Below are 15300 nucleotides of genomic sequence, written 5' to 3'. Positions count from 1 at the left end.
ACACACAAGCTCGCAGATACAGTTTGCGGATATGTAATACCGAAGTACCAAACACCTTTGGGCACTGTGTACACTGACTTCACGTTAGTGGTTACCTGAGGATGGAGGCAGAGGAGGAAGGATGGATAAAATATTTCAGTTACAGTTTATTTTTAAGGGGCAGGTGTGTGTGGGGGGGGGTATGAAGCAAATATGGAAAGATTAGCAACTCAAACGTAAGTCGTGGAAAAATGGAAGCCTTACTATGTTCTCTTTAGGTACGTTTGAGATTTTTCATACTTTTATTTGGAAAAAGAGGAAGGTTAGAAGGAAGGAACAGAGAGACAGACAAAGCTCCTTCATCACATTCCAGTGACTCCGAGGCCGAGTTCCCCGAACTTGCAAAGCTCAGGTTCTTCACCTTTAAAAGGTGAGTGATACTAGGTGTGCCGGCCTCAAAGATGCTATAGAAGTGGCAGTCTGGAGACAGAACTTCATTGTCAGATACACTACTAGCAGACGGGGCACTACATCACGTCCCCATTGAATCTCCAAGGCCCAGCATCCATTACTTTATTTCAATTTCACAGATAATAGTAATAAGATTTTTCAACAGGGTTATAACCCTCCCTCCCTCCCCCCCCCAAAAAAGCCATAAAAACACATCTAAGGAGTATAAATGATACAATACATTCATTACTGAAGCATTTCCATGAATGGAGACAGCCCAGAATGGGAGCACCTTTCCCAATCCAAGTTCTGCAAGCACTGGTTAAAAATTACAAGAACTGGATACATTTCCTCACATAAAATCTATTCTCTTACAAGCGGAAGGGAAAAAACATGACACTGGTTAAGTAAGCATCATTAAGAAAGGATGATCTGATTCCATCCATCAGTAATAAAATTCCCAGCCACACCTGTAAACAACGACTCTGTAGGCTGGGGACAGAGCAATCAAAATCCAGCCTCCCTGTGATACACTCTCTCTTTTCCAACTTTGTTCAGACCTCAAGGAGGTGAGACTCTCGTCGCTCAGATGAGCTTCTTTTAAGTCTCACTGATCAGTAAAACAATTCCTCCCTCTGCCAGGCCCTGACGGTCTTGAGATGACATTCTCCAGAGAACTGGCAGGGCGCTCGGTAGTCTCCTCTCGCGGAAGGAAAAGAGAAACCCATCTAAGTCACCTGTGAGCCTGTGGCCAAGGGAAGCCGCTGGTTCAGGTGAGCGGCCTTGAGTCCGCAGATTTGCCCCAATCACTGGAAACAAAGTTGCGCTGAGCTGGGCTCCTTGGAGAAGCCCAAGCCTGGCTACAGAGCCCAGGCGCTGGGAGATCACTTGCAGCGCCTCCACTTTCCCCTGGGCTCCGTCTGCCGCGTCTGCTGTCTCTCCCGGCTCTGAGGCCCACCCCCCTCCACAAAAGCGGGGGACGAGGTCCAAACTCAAAGGAGAGCGAGAGCCCGGGGTTAGCAGATGTACTCTGCAAACTGCAGAAACTAAACCGCAGGCACAAAAACCTGCCCGAGCCAGCAGCGAAGGGAGGGGGGGTGGTTAGGGAGGGTACCCACCCTCCCGGGCAGAGGTTGGGATAGATGGCGGGCGGGCGCCCCTCTCGCGCGCGGCTCCACATCCTGCCTCCTCCCAAAGCCCCAGCTGCCCGAAGGCTGCCCGAACTCCAGCATCTCTCCTCCCGGCCCTCCTCGGAGCTGTGGTGGGGAAACGGACAGGAAGGACGGGGAGCGGGGTCAGTCGCAGGCCCGGAGTGGCCCTGCCAGCACCCTTGGGCCAGCGGAGGGCTCCCGGAGTCAGAAAAAGAACAATAGCGGACCCTCGGTCGCCGAGCCCCCCGAGTCTCCCGCTCGCGCCTTCCTCCCCAGCTCCTCCAAGCTCAGCGCGGAGGCGGGTCGAGCCCTGAAGCGGGGACTGGGGGGAGCCAGACGCAGGCGGGCCAGGCAGGTGGGACAGGGAGCCGACTCGGGGCACCCAGAACGCCCTGCCGGGGACTGGTCATTCATTCCCACCCGCGCTCCCTCCGCACCCAACCCTGCCCCAGCCGGCCTGCGAGTCGCGGGGGCCGGTAGGAGAAAACCCCGCTCCTAACTTGGCTCGTCCTCCCTTTCTGCTCTGACGCCCACCATCCTCCTCTTCCTGTGTTTCCCAGTCTGCCCTCTGCAGACAGCGGGCGGCCGGCGGGGACAAGGGACTGGTGGCGGGACCCTCGCTGCCAGCCCGCCGAGCCACTCCGCCGGCGCGTCGTCCGCGCCTATCTGGCCGCCTCCCTCGTCCGAACCCCAGACACAAAGGCGGGGACCGGAGCCCGCGAGCCCGCTCCGGGGAGCCTCCCGACTCTCGGCGCCGCGCACTCACCCCATCTAGGCGGCGGCGGCGGCGGCTCCCGGGCCCCGCTGGCTGCGCCACCCCGCCCGCCGCTTCCCCAGGAAAAACGCGGACGCCGGGCTCGCTTCCTGCTCAGCTTCCTGCGCCTCGGTCCCTCCTCCTCCCCCGCTGCGGGGGTCAGTGGGCGCCGCGCCTCCCGGGCTGGGCCGGCGGGGCGGGGCGGGGGCAGCACCACCACGTGGCCGCCCGGCGCCGGCCCCCGCCGACCCGGATCCCGCGGGAGCGGGAAGGGAGGTGCTAACCATTCCCCTCCCCTTCCACCCCGCGCGGCCCCAAATTCCGCGAGTCAGGTGATCCGGACCTGCGGGAGGTACTCCCGGCCCGCGCGCCCTGGGCGTCCGCGGCTTGCTTTTAGTTTTCCACGGATCGTGGGATTCTCCCCCGTGGATCTTTCATCATCATCACCTGAAGTTAATGGAAACCACCGGTGCTCTGACCCCAGGGTTTAGGACGGATGAGATCCTGAATAGTAATGCATTTCTGGTTAACGTCCAAAGTCGTTTGCGGTCGTGGGGTGTTTTAAAGTCGCTGATCCAAGCGCTTTCTAACCAGAATCAAATCGGTCATATTTTCCAAAATTACTGAACAGAAAGTAAACTGGAACATGCTCGTAGTCTCTGGACTGAACCAGTTGGTTGGAATATGTTCGGTAACGCTCATCAGGTGGCAGGAGAAAACTACCAGCGTTAAGTATTGCTCGGAGAGTTAGGAAGGAGAAACCTACCGTCTGAACTGAGAGGCACCATGGGGAACGCCCTCCCCGCAGGGTCTGGGATGCAAAGGAGGCGCCGACAGCTCCTCTCTCTTCCCCAGCCCGCTGAGCCCGGCGTTTGAATCGTGATGGGCTCCTCCTGTAGTTCCAAGGATTTCAAAGCTCTCCACCTCCCGTTAAATTTGGGACGGCTTTGCCACTCATTTTGATCATGTTAACCAGCTGTGGCTTAAAAAGTCTTCTGATGAACCTAAGGGCAGGACAGGAATAAAGACGCAGACTTAGAGAAGGGACTTGAGGACATGGGGAGGAGGAAGGGTAAACTGGGACGAAGTGAGAGAGTGACATGGACATATATACACTACCAAGTGTAAAACAGATAGCTAGTGGGAAGCAGCCACATAGCACAGGGAGATCAGCTCCGTGCTTTGTGACAACCTAGAGGGATGGCATAGGGATGGTGGGAGGGAGGCTAAAGAGGGAGGGGATATGGGGATACACGTATACATACAGCTGATTCATGTTGTTATACAGCAGAAACTAACACAACATTGTAAAGCAATTATACTCCAGTAAAGATGTTAAAAAAAGAAAAGTCTTTAATCACCAAAGCCCCTGTGTTCCCCCTGTTAACTCTACGTCCTTTGCACAGGGCAGGAAGTTTTCTAGAATAAATGAGTGGTATGAGTCCTTTTTTTGGTGAGATCGACTCAATCAATTGATTTTTTTTTAAATTCCAACAAAACTGAAATTAACCTGAGTTCAGTTTATAATGTCTTGGTCAGATCTCCATGACCCCAGGTCAGACTTCATCTGTACCCCTGTCTCCCCCACCCATGGCCAAGCCAAGGGAACAGCCTGTCTTAGCTGTAACAGGTGACTTATCAAACAGAGAGCAAAAGCTGTGTAACTAGTTGCATGGTCTTCCCTTCCTAAATCATAGGTCAGAGATTCCTTAGAGAAGTGAGGAAGAGCGGGTTTAAAGCAAGACGTACACTCCTCTTCCTGTCTTTTATCCCTCTCAAATCACCCTCTGAAAGACACGGGAACTGGTAAACTTCTTTTTGGTTTAGTTCTGGCGATTTCCACAATACGGTTTTTCATTGCAGTTCATATGAATGGGGTGGCGTAGGGTGTTTATCGGGAACAATACTGCCACGTGTGAGTTTTCTGTTCCCCTTTCAGCAGGTCAGTGTCATTCAAGCGGTGGCAGCTGGCAGGGTGGGCATTGGAACGGGGTACAGGGTGTACCGTGCTGCTTTGGAAACTTAATGTGTGTATTCTGTAGCTGAAGGAGTTAAAATATCAGACAAAACTGTGTAAGGCGGGGTCATCAGCCTTTTATTCATAGGAACCCTGTCCCTCTTCTTTTTTTTTTTTTTTTTTCTTCTACATGGCCAGGCCCTGTCCCAGCTACCTGCTTGGGGGCTGGTAGGCCCCTGTCAGCCCTGTGGCTCCCATAGGTGGCTTGTGTGCTTATTCTCCTTAATTAATTAATTTATTTTTTTAATTTTAGAATTTTTTTATACAGCAGGTTCTTATTAGTTATCCATTTTATACATATCAGTGTATATATGTCCATCCCAATCTCCCAATTCATCCCACCACCACCACCCCGCCACTATTCTCCTTGATTTATAATCCCACCATCTACATTAGTCTGGGTGAGAGATTGTTGTGGAGGGAAGGATTCATAGTTAATCTTTGTGCCAAGACCCTTTACCAGCTCCCACCCTCCGTTGAAACTCAAACCACCTGCTCAGACCACAGCTGACATTCTGCCACCTGCAGGGAGATTGGTGGTCAAGTATGGGATTGAACACCCATGCTTGACCACCAAGTGGTTTTATTGCCCAGGCCTTTTAGAAAGTGCTAATTGGGTTCAGGATACATTGAACACCACCCTTGGATGGAGAGCTGACCCGTGTGAAAGGGTTTGAGAGATGGAAGCAAGGATAAAATGACCATATAAACTGCATAAAGTTGGTAGAACCTTTTGGGGATGAACAGCATGTTGAATTTCAATAGGAGAAGTATCCCCAAATCAAAGCAACTGTGGTGTGATGTGCAATACTAAGAGTAATAAGAGCCAGGGGACCAGGTTTCCCGACCCCTGTGTTTGACTCACTTGCCCTTTGAACTGCACCATGTGTTTGAATCTCACCTGGCCCACTTTCCCACTCAGTAAAAGAGAACGTTGAATTACATGGCCTCTAACATCCTAAGACCATTCTCTTAGTTTGAAGAGCCTTCACAGGCAACGTTGTCCCCACATGTTATGGCAAAGGGTCTGTTCTAGCAGGTCCTAATAGTGTTGCTAGCCAGTACTTAGGATCCATAAATGAGATTCATCGATCGGTAGGGCTCAATTTTCATTTTTGAAATTAAATAATATTACATTCCTTCTTTCTTGCTCCATCTCTCACCAATATCAGTTCTCCCCAGATTAAAATCTTCTTAAGTTTGAGAAAACAAAGCTAAGACTTGTTGGGATAAAAAGAATCTGTCCCTGAAGGAGGAGATAGAGATAGCCGAAAAGTACCAGAATCAAAAAGTACCCTCCACTCTTTGGTGTTTGGTCAGGATCTGACTGCATTTCTGGGTCTAGTTAGAGGCAGCATAATTTAGAGGAATGTGGTGATACTGGACCCAGTCCAGAGAATGGAACAAAAACACAATCAGAAGTTTGGAGAGAGATCGTCTACGGGGAAAAGGCCAAATGTTCATAGCAAAACCACCTTTTGTGTTTTCTTGACGATGTTTCCAAATAGGAGGAAACTGTGACATGGGAGAAATTAATACGTGTGGCATTGCTTTTCATAATTGAGTAAGACCATAGTAATAAAGTAGCGTGCAAACACTGATTAGCCCATGGTTTCTCCACTTGCCAGGAAGCCAGCAGAAATTTCTCCAAGTGTAGGTTACTACCCTTTCCTTCTCAGTGACTTGGGCACCCGATGGGGAGGGAAGGTTAAGATGTTTAGTAAAAATACATTCCGCAGCCCTGCATCAGAGCCCCGATTGTAGGAGTATGGCAGAGAAGCTAAGCATCTGAACCTTGACACTACAGACCTGAGAAGGTCTTAAGACCGTCTGGCCCATCATCTCCAATGAGGAATGGAAAGTCTGCAGAACTGCGCTGTCCAGTATGGCAGCCACTAGCCACGTGTGAACACCTGAAATGTCACTACTCTACTAGGCTACTGGGCATGTGAAATGTCACTAGTCCAAACTGAGATGTGCAACAAATGCAAAATACGCACCAAATTTCAAAGACTAACAAAGAAAAATATCTCACAAATAATTTTTACACTGATTACACATTGAAATGCTGATATTTGGATATATTAGGTTAAATATATTATAGACACTAATTTCAGTTATTTCTTTTTGCTTTTTAAAATGTAGCTAAGTAGAAAATTGACAAGTTACTATCTGGCTTACATTGTATTTCTATTGCATAGCACTGCTATGGGGGCTGATATCAGCAGCTAACACACATTTAGCACCTACTGTGTACCAGGCACTCTTCTAAGCGATATATACTTAATTTTACAACCTGTGACACTTCTGAGAGTGAAGTAGGGCAGGCGAATGCTGAACCAGCCAGGATACCGGACAAAAGGCATAAACTGCAACTGTCCTGAGCAAACTGAGATGTCAGGCCCACCTAATGTTAGGTCAAATTAATCCTTACGTCAAACCTATAAGTACCATTATCATCCCCGTTGGGCACATGAGGGAACTGGGGCACAGAGAGATTAAGTAACTTGCCCAAAGTCACACAGCTGGGAAGTAGTAGTGTTGGGATTCAAACCAGGGCAGTCCAGCTCTCGAGCCTTCACTCTTAACTGCTGTGCACCACTGTCTGCTCAAGAGCTAAGTATGGATAGAGGATTTAGTAGATGCCGTTTTCCTTACTTCGCACAGCAACTTGGACAGAGTATTATCCTGTTTTTAGAGTGCAGAAACTGAGCTTTAAATAGATCCAGCAACTTGTCCAAATCCTAGAACCAGAAAGAATGGAGCCAAGAATGGAGGTGTGGGATGCCCGACTCCAGAGAGGTCCTCGTAACCACCATGTCATATTGCTTTCAGGCCACCTCTGTTTAAAAACAACTCTCACATTGATCTCACTACTTCTCCCTGTTCTGGCAGAGGACTGGATAAGAGAAGATGAGAACCCAGGTGTCATCACCTTGGAACAAATACCAAAAGCTCAATCTTCTTGGCCTCTCCTTTCTTGGAAAGAGCATTTTAAGGTAATCCAAAGAGCGATCCATGTGCCACATTGGTTGTTCTGCTGTGCGTGTCAGAAATTCCAGAAAGTATCTGCCATTGAGGCAGTGGAGGAGGGCATTGTGAGGAGCTCACAAACATCAAGGAGGGGGTTGGTTATCAAAAGGCTGAGAGTGGGCTTCCCTGGTGGCACAGTGGTTGAGAGTCCGCCTGCCGATGCAGGGGACACGGGTTCGTGCCCCGGTCTGGGAAGATCCCATATGTCGCGGAGCGGCTGCGCCCGTGAGCCATGGCCGCTGAGCCTGCGCGTCCGGAGCCTGTGCTCCGCAACGGGAGAGGCCACAACAGTGAGAGGCCCGCGTACCACAAACAAACAAACAAACAAAATAACATAAAAATGGTCATAGGATATAGTTTAAACACTTCTAGGGCACAATTTGCTAAATCTTTATGGAAAATTACTGGCTAATATGTAAGGTACAGCATTGAGCACACATAGTAAAAAGAAATATGAGATGTCCTTGACCTCCAACCTATTTGAAGAGATGATCTTAGGCATACATGGACAAAGAGTCATGAAAAGAAAACAGCAAATGACTTCATGTTGTTTTCTAGCTCCTCAGCACTATTCTGTGGCTTTGCCAAGCCATGTTGCCAGGCAAGCTGTACCCTTGAAAACGCAAGGCGTACTATTCTGCTGAACTATTATGAAGCAGTGTGCTATGGGAACCAAAATACAAGTAAACTCACCTCCACCCACAGAGATTCCAATTCTAGAGTGCAGCCCGGACTGAAGACGACTATACTACGCAGCCTCCGTGCTAGTAAATAATGTGATTGAAACATCATGAGCGTTGGAATCAGCTGCCTGTTACAGTGATAACAGGGACTGTTAGGAGGTAACAGTGGCTTTAACAAAATAGGGGCTTGTTTTTCTCATATTCTGAAAAGTTGCTTTATTTAGATCAGTGGCTCAAGGCTGTCAGGTCTGAGGTCTCTGTGATTCTCTAGATTTTCCCCTCATTGTCAGAAGACAGCTTACCTGCCTACAGCATCCATTCTGTGTTCCAGGCAGGCAGAAGGGGAAGAGTGGACAGCCAGTGTGGCCTACCCCTCTTAGGGAGATCTTCTGAAAGCCCCACTCAACTTCTTAATTTTATTGGTCAAAACTGTGTCACATGGCCAGCCCCCTCTGAAAGGAAGGGAAGGAAATACAGACTTTTTTGCTGGGTACGTTGTACATGAAATAAAATTGGGGTTCTGCTAATGTGGAAACGGGGAGAATGGATATTGGGTTTATCTGTTGCTGTGAAACAAACGACCTCAAAACTTAGTGGCTTAAAACAGCAACAACAGGGGCTTCCCTGGTGGCGCAGTGGTTGGGAGTCCGCATGCCAATGCAGGGGACACGGATTTGAGCCCTGGTCCGGGAAGATTCCACATGCCACAGAGCAACAAAGCCCGTGAGCCACAGCTGCTGAGCCCACATGCCGCAACTACTGAAGCCTGTGCACCTGGAGTCCGTGCTCTGCAGCAAGGGGGGCCTCCGCGGTGGGGAGCCCATGCACTGCAGCAGGGAGTGGCCCCTGCTCGCTGCAACTAGGGAAAAGCCCACACGCAGCAAGGAAGAACCAACGCAGCCAATAAATAAATAAAGAAATAATTTTTAAAAAAAGAAGGAAAAAACCCAACAACAGTATTATCTATTATTTCTCATGATTCTGTGGGTTGACCAGGTGGTTCTGGAATGGCCAAATAACCTGAAATGGTCTCACTCCTAGAGCCGGTGGTTAGCGTTGGTCCCTGGCTGGAGGTCAGCTAGGGATTGTTGGCTGAGACATTGGTTCTCCTTCACGTGGTGTCTTGGGCTTCCTCATGGACTGGTGGCTGGGTTCCAGGAAGGAACGTTCTGAGGGCATGCACCTCAGTGTGCAAGTGCTTATCAAGCCTCCACTTACACCATGCTTGCCACGGTCCCATTGGCCAAAGCTCATGGCCTGGCCGAATCCAAAGTCAAAGTGGGACGCAATTACACAAAGGCATAAAATCCAGGAAGCAGGGTTCACAGGGGACCAGCAAAGTACCTGTCCACCGTAGGTAGGCATCTAGCTATCTCTGCCAAAGCATCTTCTTTGATAATATGTTAAAATTTAGCAATGCTTACTTTGCAGCAAGCGTAGAACAATATTTGGCAAGCATTAACTCTGAAAATCCTCACAACAACCTTCTGGGGTACATGCTCTTATTATTTCCATTTAGAGGTGAGGAACTAGATCAGGGAAGCTTAAGAAAGTTGCTGAAGGTCACCTAGTAAGAAAACACCAGGGCTGGAATTTGAACCCAACCTGAATATTCAGCTTGGACAGGGGTTTGTGAGCACATTCTGGCTTCAGTAAGATGGGAGGAAATCAAGTGACAGAGATCTAATAAAACAGACATTTAAAAGAGATTTCCCCCGTGTTTTAAATACCATTATCTTTCATCCTCTCCGGTAGCAGGTGCAGAGAGAAGAGTGACATATCCCTGCCCATCAGAGTCAAGGCAGAAGGACTGTACTGAGGAGATGCTCACTTGCTTTCTGGGCAGGTGGTCTAGTGCACTCTGGGCCCCTCTTCCCCAAGTACACACTGCGGAAAGCAGAGGTGAAAGCACACGTGAGCCAGGTAAAGTCGGGGTGGCTACAGTTGCCCCTGGGAAAACTTGAGGAAGAAGTCTGAACACCTAGGAGCCTCGATGAAGGAATCTAGGAGGTTTCTGAAAGGGAAAAAACCCCGAACTTTACTGCCCTTATACCTTGACAAGTGTGTCAGAAGTGAATCACCCTAACATGCTAGAAACACCTTCCACTGATGAAAAGCACAGTGAAGATGCTCTACTTTTTCTGTTTGAAAGTGAGTTTCTCCAAGTGTGGCCTCTGCACTAGTCTGTCCACAGAAATACTGACTCAGTTCTCCATTGGGTGGATCAGAAAATCTGCATGTTTAAGGAGCATCCCAAGGGACTCTTACACACAATACATTTGCAAATTATTGGTTTAAAAATGTTCTTTCAGTATGATGATTTTTAAAACAGTGCTTTCAAACTTTTTAAAATTTTTTCTTTATTTATTTTCTTTCTTTCTTTTATTTTTTTTTGGCTGCATTGTGTCTTCATTGCTGCATGTGGGCTTTCTCTAGTTGCGGTGAGACAGGGCTACTCTTTGTTGCAGTGCGCGGGCTTCTCATTGCGGTGGCTTCTCTTGTTGAGGAGCATGGGCTCTAGGCGTGTGGGCTTCAGTACCTGTGGCTCGCGGGCCCTAGAGCGCAGGCTCGTAGTTGTTGCGCACGGGCTTGGTTGCTCCGCGGCATGTGGGATCTTCCTGGCCCAGGGCTCGAACCCGTGTCCCCTGCATTGGCAGGAGGATTCTTAACCACTACGCCACCAGGGAAGCCCTGGTTTTCAAACTTTAATGTGCATCTGAATCCCGTGAGATCTCTTGAAAAAGTAGGTTCTGATTCAGTAGATCTGAAGAAAGGCTTGAAATTCTGCCTTTTTAACAATTTCCCAGCCCTGATGCTGGTCTGAAGAACCAAGCCCCACACCTTGTAGCCAAGCTTTAAAAACCTTGGAGGGAAAAAACCAAAACAAACCCTTTTGGGTTGTAACATAGGGAGGCAGACAAACATAGTGGAAGTGGAGGCAGGGGTACCCTCGGTGCATCTGTGGGAGAGACAGAAGATCACTGCCCTTTCCAAAGGGACAGGTCACTGATAAAAGATACAGATGCAGTAGCAAAAGAGGGAGCTTAGAGATATCCAGAGCAGGCTCCCCAGTCAAGGTGAGATTGATGGGCAAGTGCAACAGGATAGAGTGATGAAGGTGTTTTTCTAATGAATCTGGCCTGAGGAGTTCAGACCATCGTTAAAGAGCTTGAGGAAACTCAGAAGAGTCAGATGGTGCAAAATCAATGGAACTGAATGAACACAAATATTTAGACAGGCTGATCTCCTAAGGTGCAAAAATACACAATTTGTATTTTAAGAGTTTGTGTGTGGTTTTTTTCTTCAACCCTTACTTTTTTTTTTTTTTTTTTGCGGTACACGGGTCTCTCACTGTTGTGGCCTCTCCCGTTGCGGAGCACAGGCTCCAGGGGCGCAGGCTTAGCGGCCATGGTTCACGGGCCCAACCGCTCCCTGGCATGTGGGATCTTCCCGGACCGGGGCACGAACCCGCGTCCCCTGCATCGGCGGGCAGACTCTCAACCCCTGCGCCACCAGGGAAGCCCCAACCCTTGCTTTTTGCTGTGGTTTTATGTTGTTTATACGCAGAAGGAAGATACTGGTAGTATACGCTATGTGCTAGTTCCCCAGAAAAGTGCATTTTTAATCCTTGCAAATGAATCTGGATACCTTCCTCAGGCAGATCCCCCGGACGCCCCGCCCCGGGAGGCGTATGGAGCAAAGTTCATTCTCTTTGCAAAGCGGCGCCTGATACTATCCCTTAGCTACACAGTGGCTGGCATCGATACCACTCTTTAGAGTTAACAAAGGATTTTTACACCCACTTGTCACATTTTTTACCCCCCCATTATAAAAAATGAGTAAGGCAATAATTACTGTCCTATTGTGCAATAAAAAAACTGAGTTGGTGGCTCAGTGGTTGAGAGTACCCGCGTACCGGGTACAGCCCACGTACCGCAAAAAAACAAAAACAAAAAACTAAGTTACACAGAGTTTTAGGGATTTGTCTAAGGAGCAGACTCAAAGCTGGAGCCCCCGCTCCTCCGCGCTTGCCGCCACCGCGGTAGCTGGGGCTCTGGGAGAGGACGAGCTGCCGCGGAGCCCGGAGAGTCCGTCTCGGTCGCTGTTTTTGCCTGAGGACCCTTCTTTCCTCGGTCGCACCCTGACTCCCTTGGTGTCGACGGGGAGTCCCTGAGGACACCTCAGCACGCAGTGGAGATGCCTCTCTTTGCCACCAATCCCTTCGATCAGGATGTCGAGAAAGCAACCGGTGAGATGAATACTGCTGAGGACTGGAGCCTCATGTTGGATAGCTGTGATAAAGCCGGTCAGTCTCGCACTGCTGGTTATTGGATGGATTTAGAATAGTCTTTGGGGTGGTGTAGCCCCATCACCAAGGCCTAAACGCTCTGCTGCAAGGACTGTCCACTTTGGTACGAGCTCTGACAACTGTGTGAGCTCTGGGAGCCCTTTAACGTAGAGCTCTCAGTCGCTTTTCGTCCAGCCTTGTGGGCAGCAGACCTCAGTGGACACCATGCAGACCTAAAGGTTGTCTACGGTCTATTATGAGGAGGGTGAACCACAAAGATCCTCATGTTGCTATGCAGGCTCTGACTTTTCTAGGAGTACGTGTACCAAATTGTGGCAACATGTTTCACTTAGAAGTACGTTCAAGAGATTTTGCTAGTGAAGTAAGCAATGGATTAAACAAGTGTCACCTTGAAGTGTGGGAAAAATTAAAGGCTCTTATGGTTGAATGGATGGATGAATTTAAGAATCATCCACAGCTTAGTCGACTCTCAGCAATGGTTAATAACCTTAAGGAACAAGGTGTTAACGTTTCCAGCTATTGGCTGTCAGGTGAGGATACTGAGACCCAGAATGGCTAAGTGACTTGCCCAGGGCCACAGCTAGTAGTTGACAGAGCTGGAACTAGGACACAGGCCTCCTGACTCTCGGTCCAGTGTTCCTTCCACTACACGATCCTGCCTTCCGTTTGAGGCTGCAGAACAAGCAAAAGCAAGCCCAGCTCTTGTAGCCAAAGATCCTGGTACTGTGGCTAACAAAAAAGAAGATCTAGCGAAAGCCATTGACTTGTCACTGAAGGAACAAAGGCAGCAGTCAACCACCCTTTCCAGTTTGTATCCAAGCACATCTAATCTCTTAACTAACCACCAACACGAAGGCCGAAAAGTTCGTGCTGTATACGACTTGGAAGCTGCTGAAGATAATGAACTTACTTTTAGAGTAGGAGAAATTGTTACAGTTCTTTTTTTTTTTAATTTAATTTAAATTTTTTAATTTTTGGGTGCGTTGGGTCTTCGTTGCTGTGTGTGGGCTTTCTCTGGTTGCGGTGAATGGGGGTTACTGTTCGTTGTGGTGTGCGGGCTTCTCGTTGTGGTGGCTTCTCTTGTTGTGGAGCACGGGCTCTAGGTGCGCAGGCTTCAGTAGTTGTGGCACGCGGGATCAGTAGTTGTGGCTCGCAGGCTCTAGAGCGCAGGCTCAGTAGTTGTGGCGCACGGGCTTATTTGCTCCGCGGCATGTGGGATCTTCCCGGACCAGGGCTCGAACCCTGCATTGGCAGGCAGATTCTTAACCACTGCACCACCAGGGAAGCCCTGTTACAGTTCTTGATGACAGTGACCCCCAACTGGTGGAAAGGTGAAACCCATCAAGGCCTGGGGTTATTCCCCTCTAATTTTGTGACTGCAGATCTCACTGCTGAACCAGAAATGATTAAAACGGAGAAGATGGTACAATTTAGTGATGATGTTCAGGTAGAAACGATAGAACCAGAGCCAGAACAAGCCTACATGGATGAAGATAAAATGGACCAATTGCTACAGATGTTGCAGAGTACGGATCCCAGTGATGATCAACCAGATCTGCCAGAGTTCCTTCATCTTGAAGCCATGTGTCACCAGATGGGACCTCTCATTGATGAGAAGCTGGAAGATATTGATAGAGAACATTCAGAACTCTCAGAACTCAATGTTAAAGTGATGGAGGCCCTGTCCTTGTATACCAAGTTAAGGAATGAAGATCCAATGTATTCCATGGATGCAAAATTACAGAATCAGCAGTATTATATTCAGTCACCTGGTGTTTCTGGTCCTCAGGTGTACCCAGGCCCTCCTCAGCGTGGAGCTTACCCGGTCACAGGGAACGCACAGATGGGCCAGCTCCAGAGCTACAGCCTTCCCCTGCAGCTGTCTTCTCTCAGCCAAGGAACAGTGCCACTGCCCGCGAGCCCAGCCCTTCCTAGTCAGCAGGCCCAGGCTTCCTATCTCAACACAATGGGCAGTTCTGTTCAAGGGAGCACGTAGCCCAGCCAGGCTTCAGTGGACAGTCCTCCTCCTGCCGCCGCTGCCGCCCCCGTCGTCATGATATGCCAGAAGCAGGGACCAGCCTGTCCCAGGTGCCGAACTATACTTTCACATCAGCGCCGCCCCAGCCCAGAGGCAGCTATCAGCCACCTCCGCCCCAGCAGCCGTACTCGCAGAAGGCCCTGCTATAGGACTGGGATTCCTCTTTGTGGCAAGTATCTGCTAAACGCTGATGACAATGTTATTAGATTCTTTGATATCTTAAGATTTGTTTATCCTCAGCTTATAGGAATCATATCTTGGTCAACAAGTTCCAATATTCAAGAAAGGAGACCTCTCTTCAATTTGCACTGACTTTTTAGAGGCCCTCCCCTCCCCCTCCCCCAGAGGAATGAAACTACTTACAACATTTAATTGCTTTCAACATATGAAAGAATCAATGCAAGATTATTTGTCTCGTAAAATTACCTGGTCTGCAAAGCAGTCAGACTGGCAAGCACCATTGTGGCAGATGTTGTGTGCGTAGATCGCTGTGTAACTTCTCTCGTGGCCACTTTGAATCACAGTGGTGATCATGTGACTATATTTAACACTGTTAACTTAATTGACATTGCTGCTTTATTTTAATCATGAACAACTACCATGTTTCATAATGTTTTGTGTAAATTTAAGATAATTACACTGTCTCTTTAAACTGCAAGAAAACAAAGCTGTAGCATATGTACCTGAAGGCATTATGTTGTCCATGTTGCAGTTTCCCATTAAATTGAACCTTCCTTGGAGTAAAACAAAAAAAAAGAAAAGCTAGAGCCCCAGTTTTCTGAGACCTGACCCCTTGATCTGTTTGCTACACTACAATATTTCCATGGATTATTGGAATCTCACAGACACCCAAAGGATAGGGGCACTCCGTCCCACTAAACTGAAG

At 48.7% G+C, this 15300-nt stretch overlaps 1 protein-coding gene and 1 pseudogene across 8 annotated transcripts in view; one reads left to right on the top strand and one right to left on the bottom strand.

Moving 5' to 3' along the window:
• The window catches only part of RAI14 (retinoic acid induced 14), a 147580-nt gene extending 144358 nt beyond the window's left edge, over positions 1 to 3222 (bottom strand). For 6 of the 7 annotated variants that reach the window (XM_079918045.1, XM_079918047.1, XM_079918048.1 and 3 more), the window contains exon 1: positions 2347 to 2578. The gene's annotated coding sequence lies outside the window, so the exon portion shown is untranslated. Of the gene's footprint in view, positions 1 to 2346; positions 2579 to 3100 lie in introns of those variants that run through there. The other variant, XM_079918046.1, reaches the window with a different exon arrangement.
• Positions 3223 to 12264: 9042 nt separating this feature from the next.
• LOC307183814 (signal transducing adapter molecule 1-like) lies at positions 12265 to 14563 on the top strand (annotated as a pseudogene). The gene is made up of 4 exons: positions 12265 to 12413; positions 12587 to 12906; positions 13048 to 13311; positions 13674 to 14563. The product of its transcript is annotated as a signal transducing adapter molecule 1-like (transcript).
• Positions 14564 to 15300: the final 737 nt, after the last annotated feature.

The sequence above is a fragment of the Stenella coeruleoalba genome (genome assembly GCF_951394435.1).
Source record: "Stenella coeruleoalba genome assembly, chromosome: 3".
NCBI classification, from domain to species: Eukaryota; Metazoa; Chordata; class Mammalia; order Artiodactyla; family Delphinidae; genus Stenella; species Stenella coeruleoalba.
This window is presented reverse-complemented; position numbering and strand designations above follow the sequence as displayed.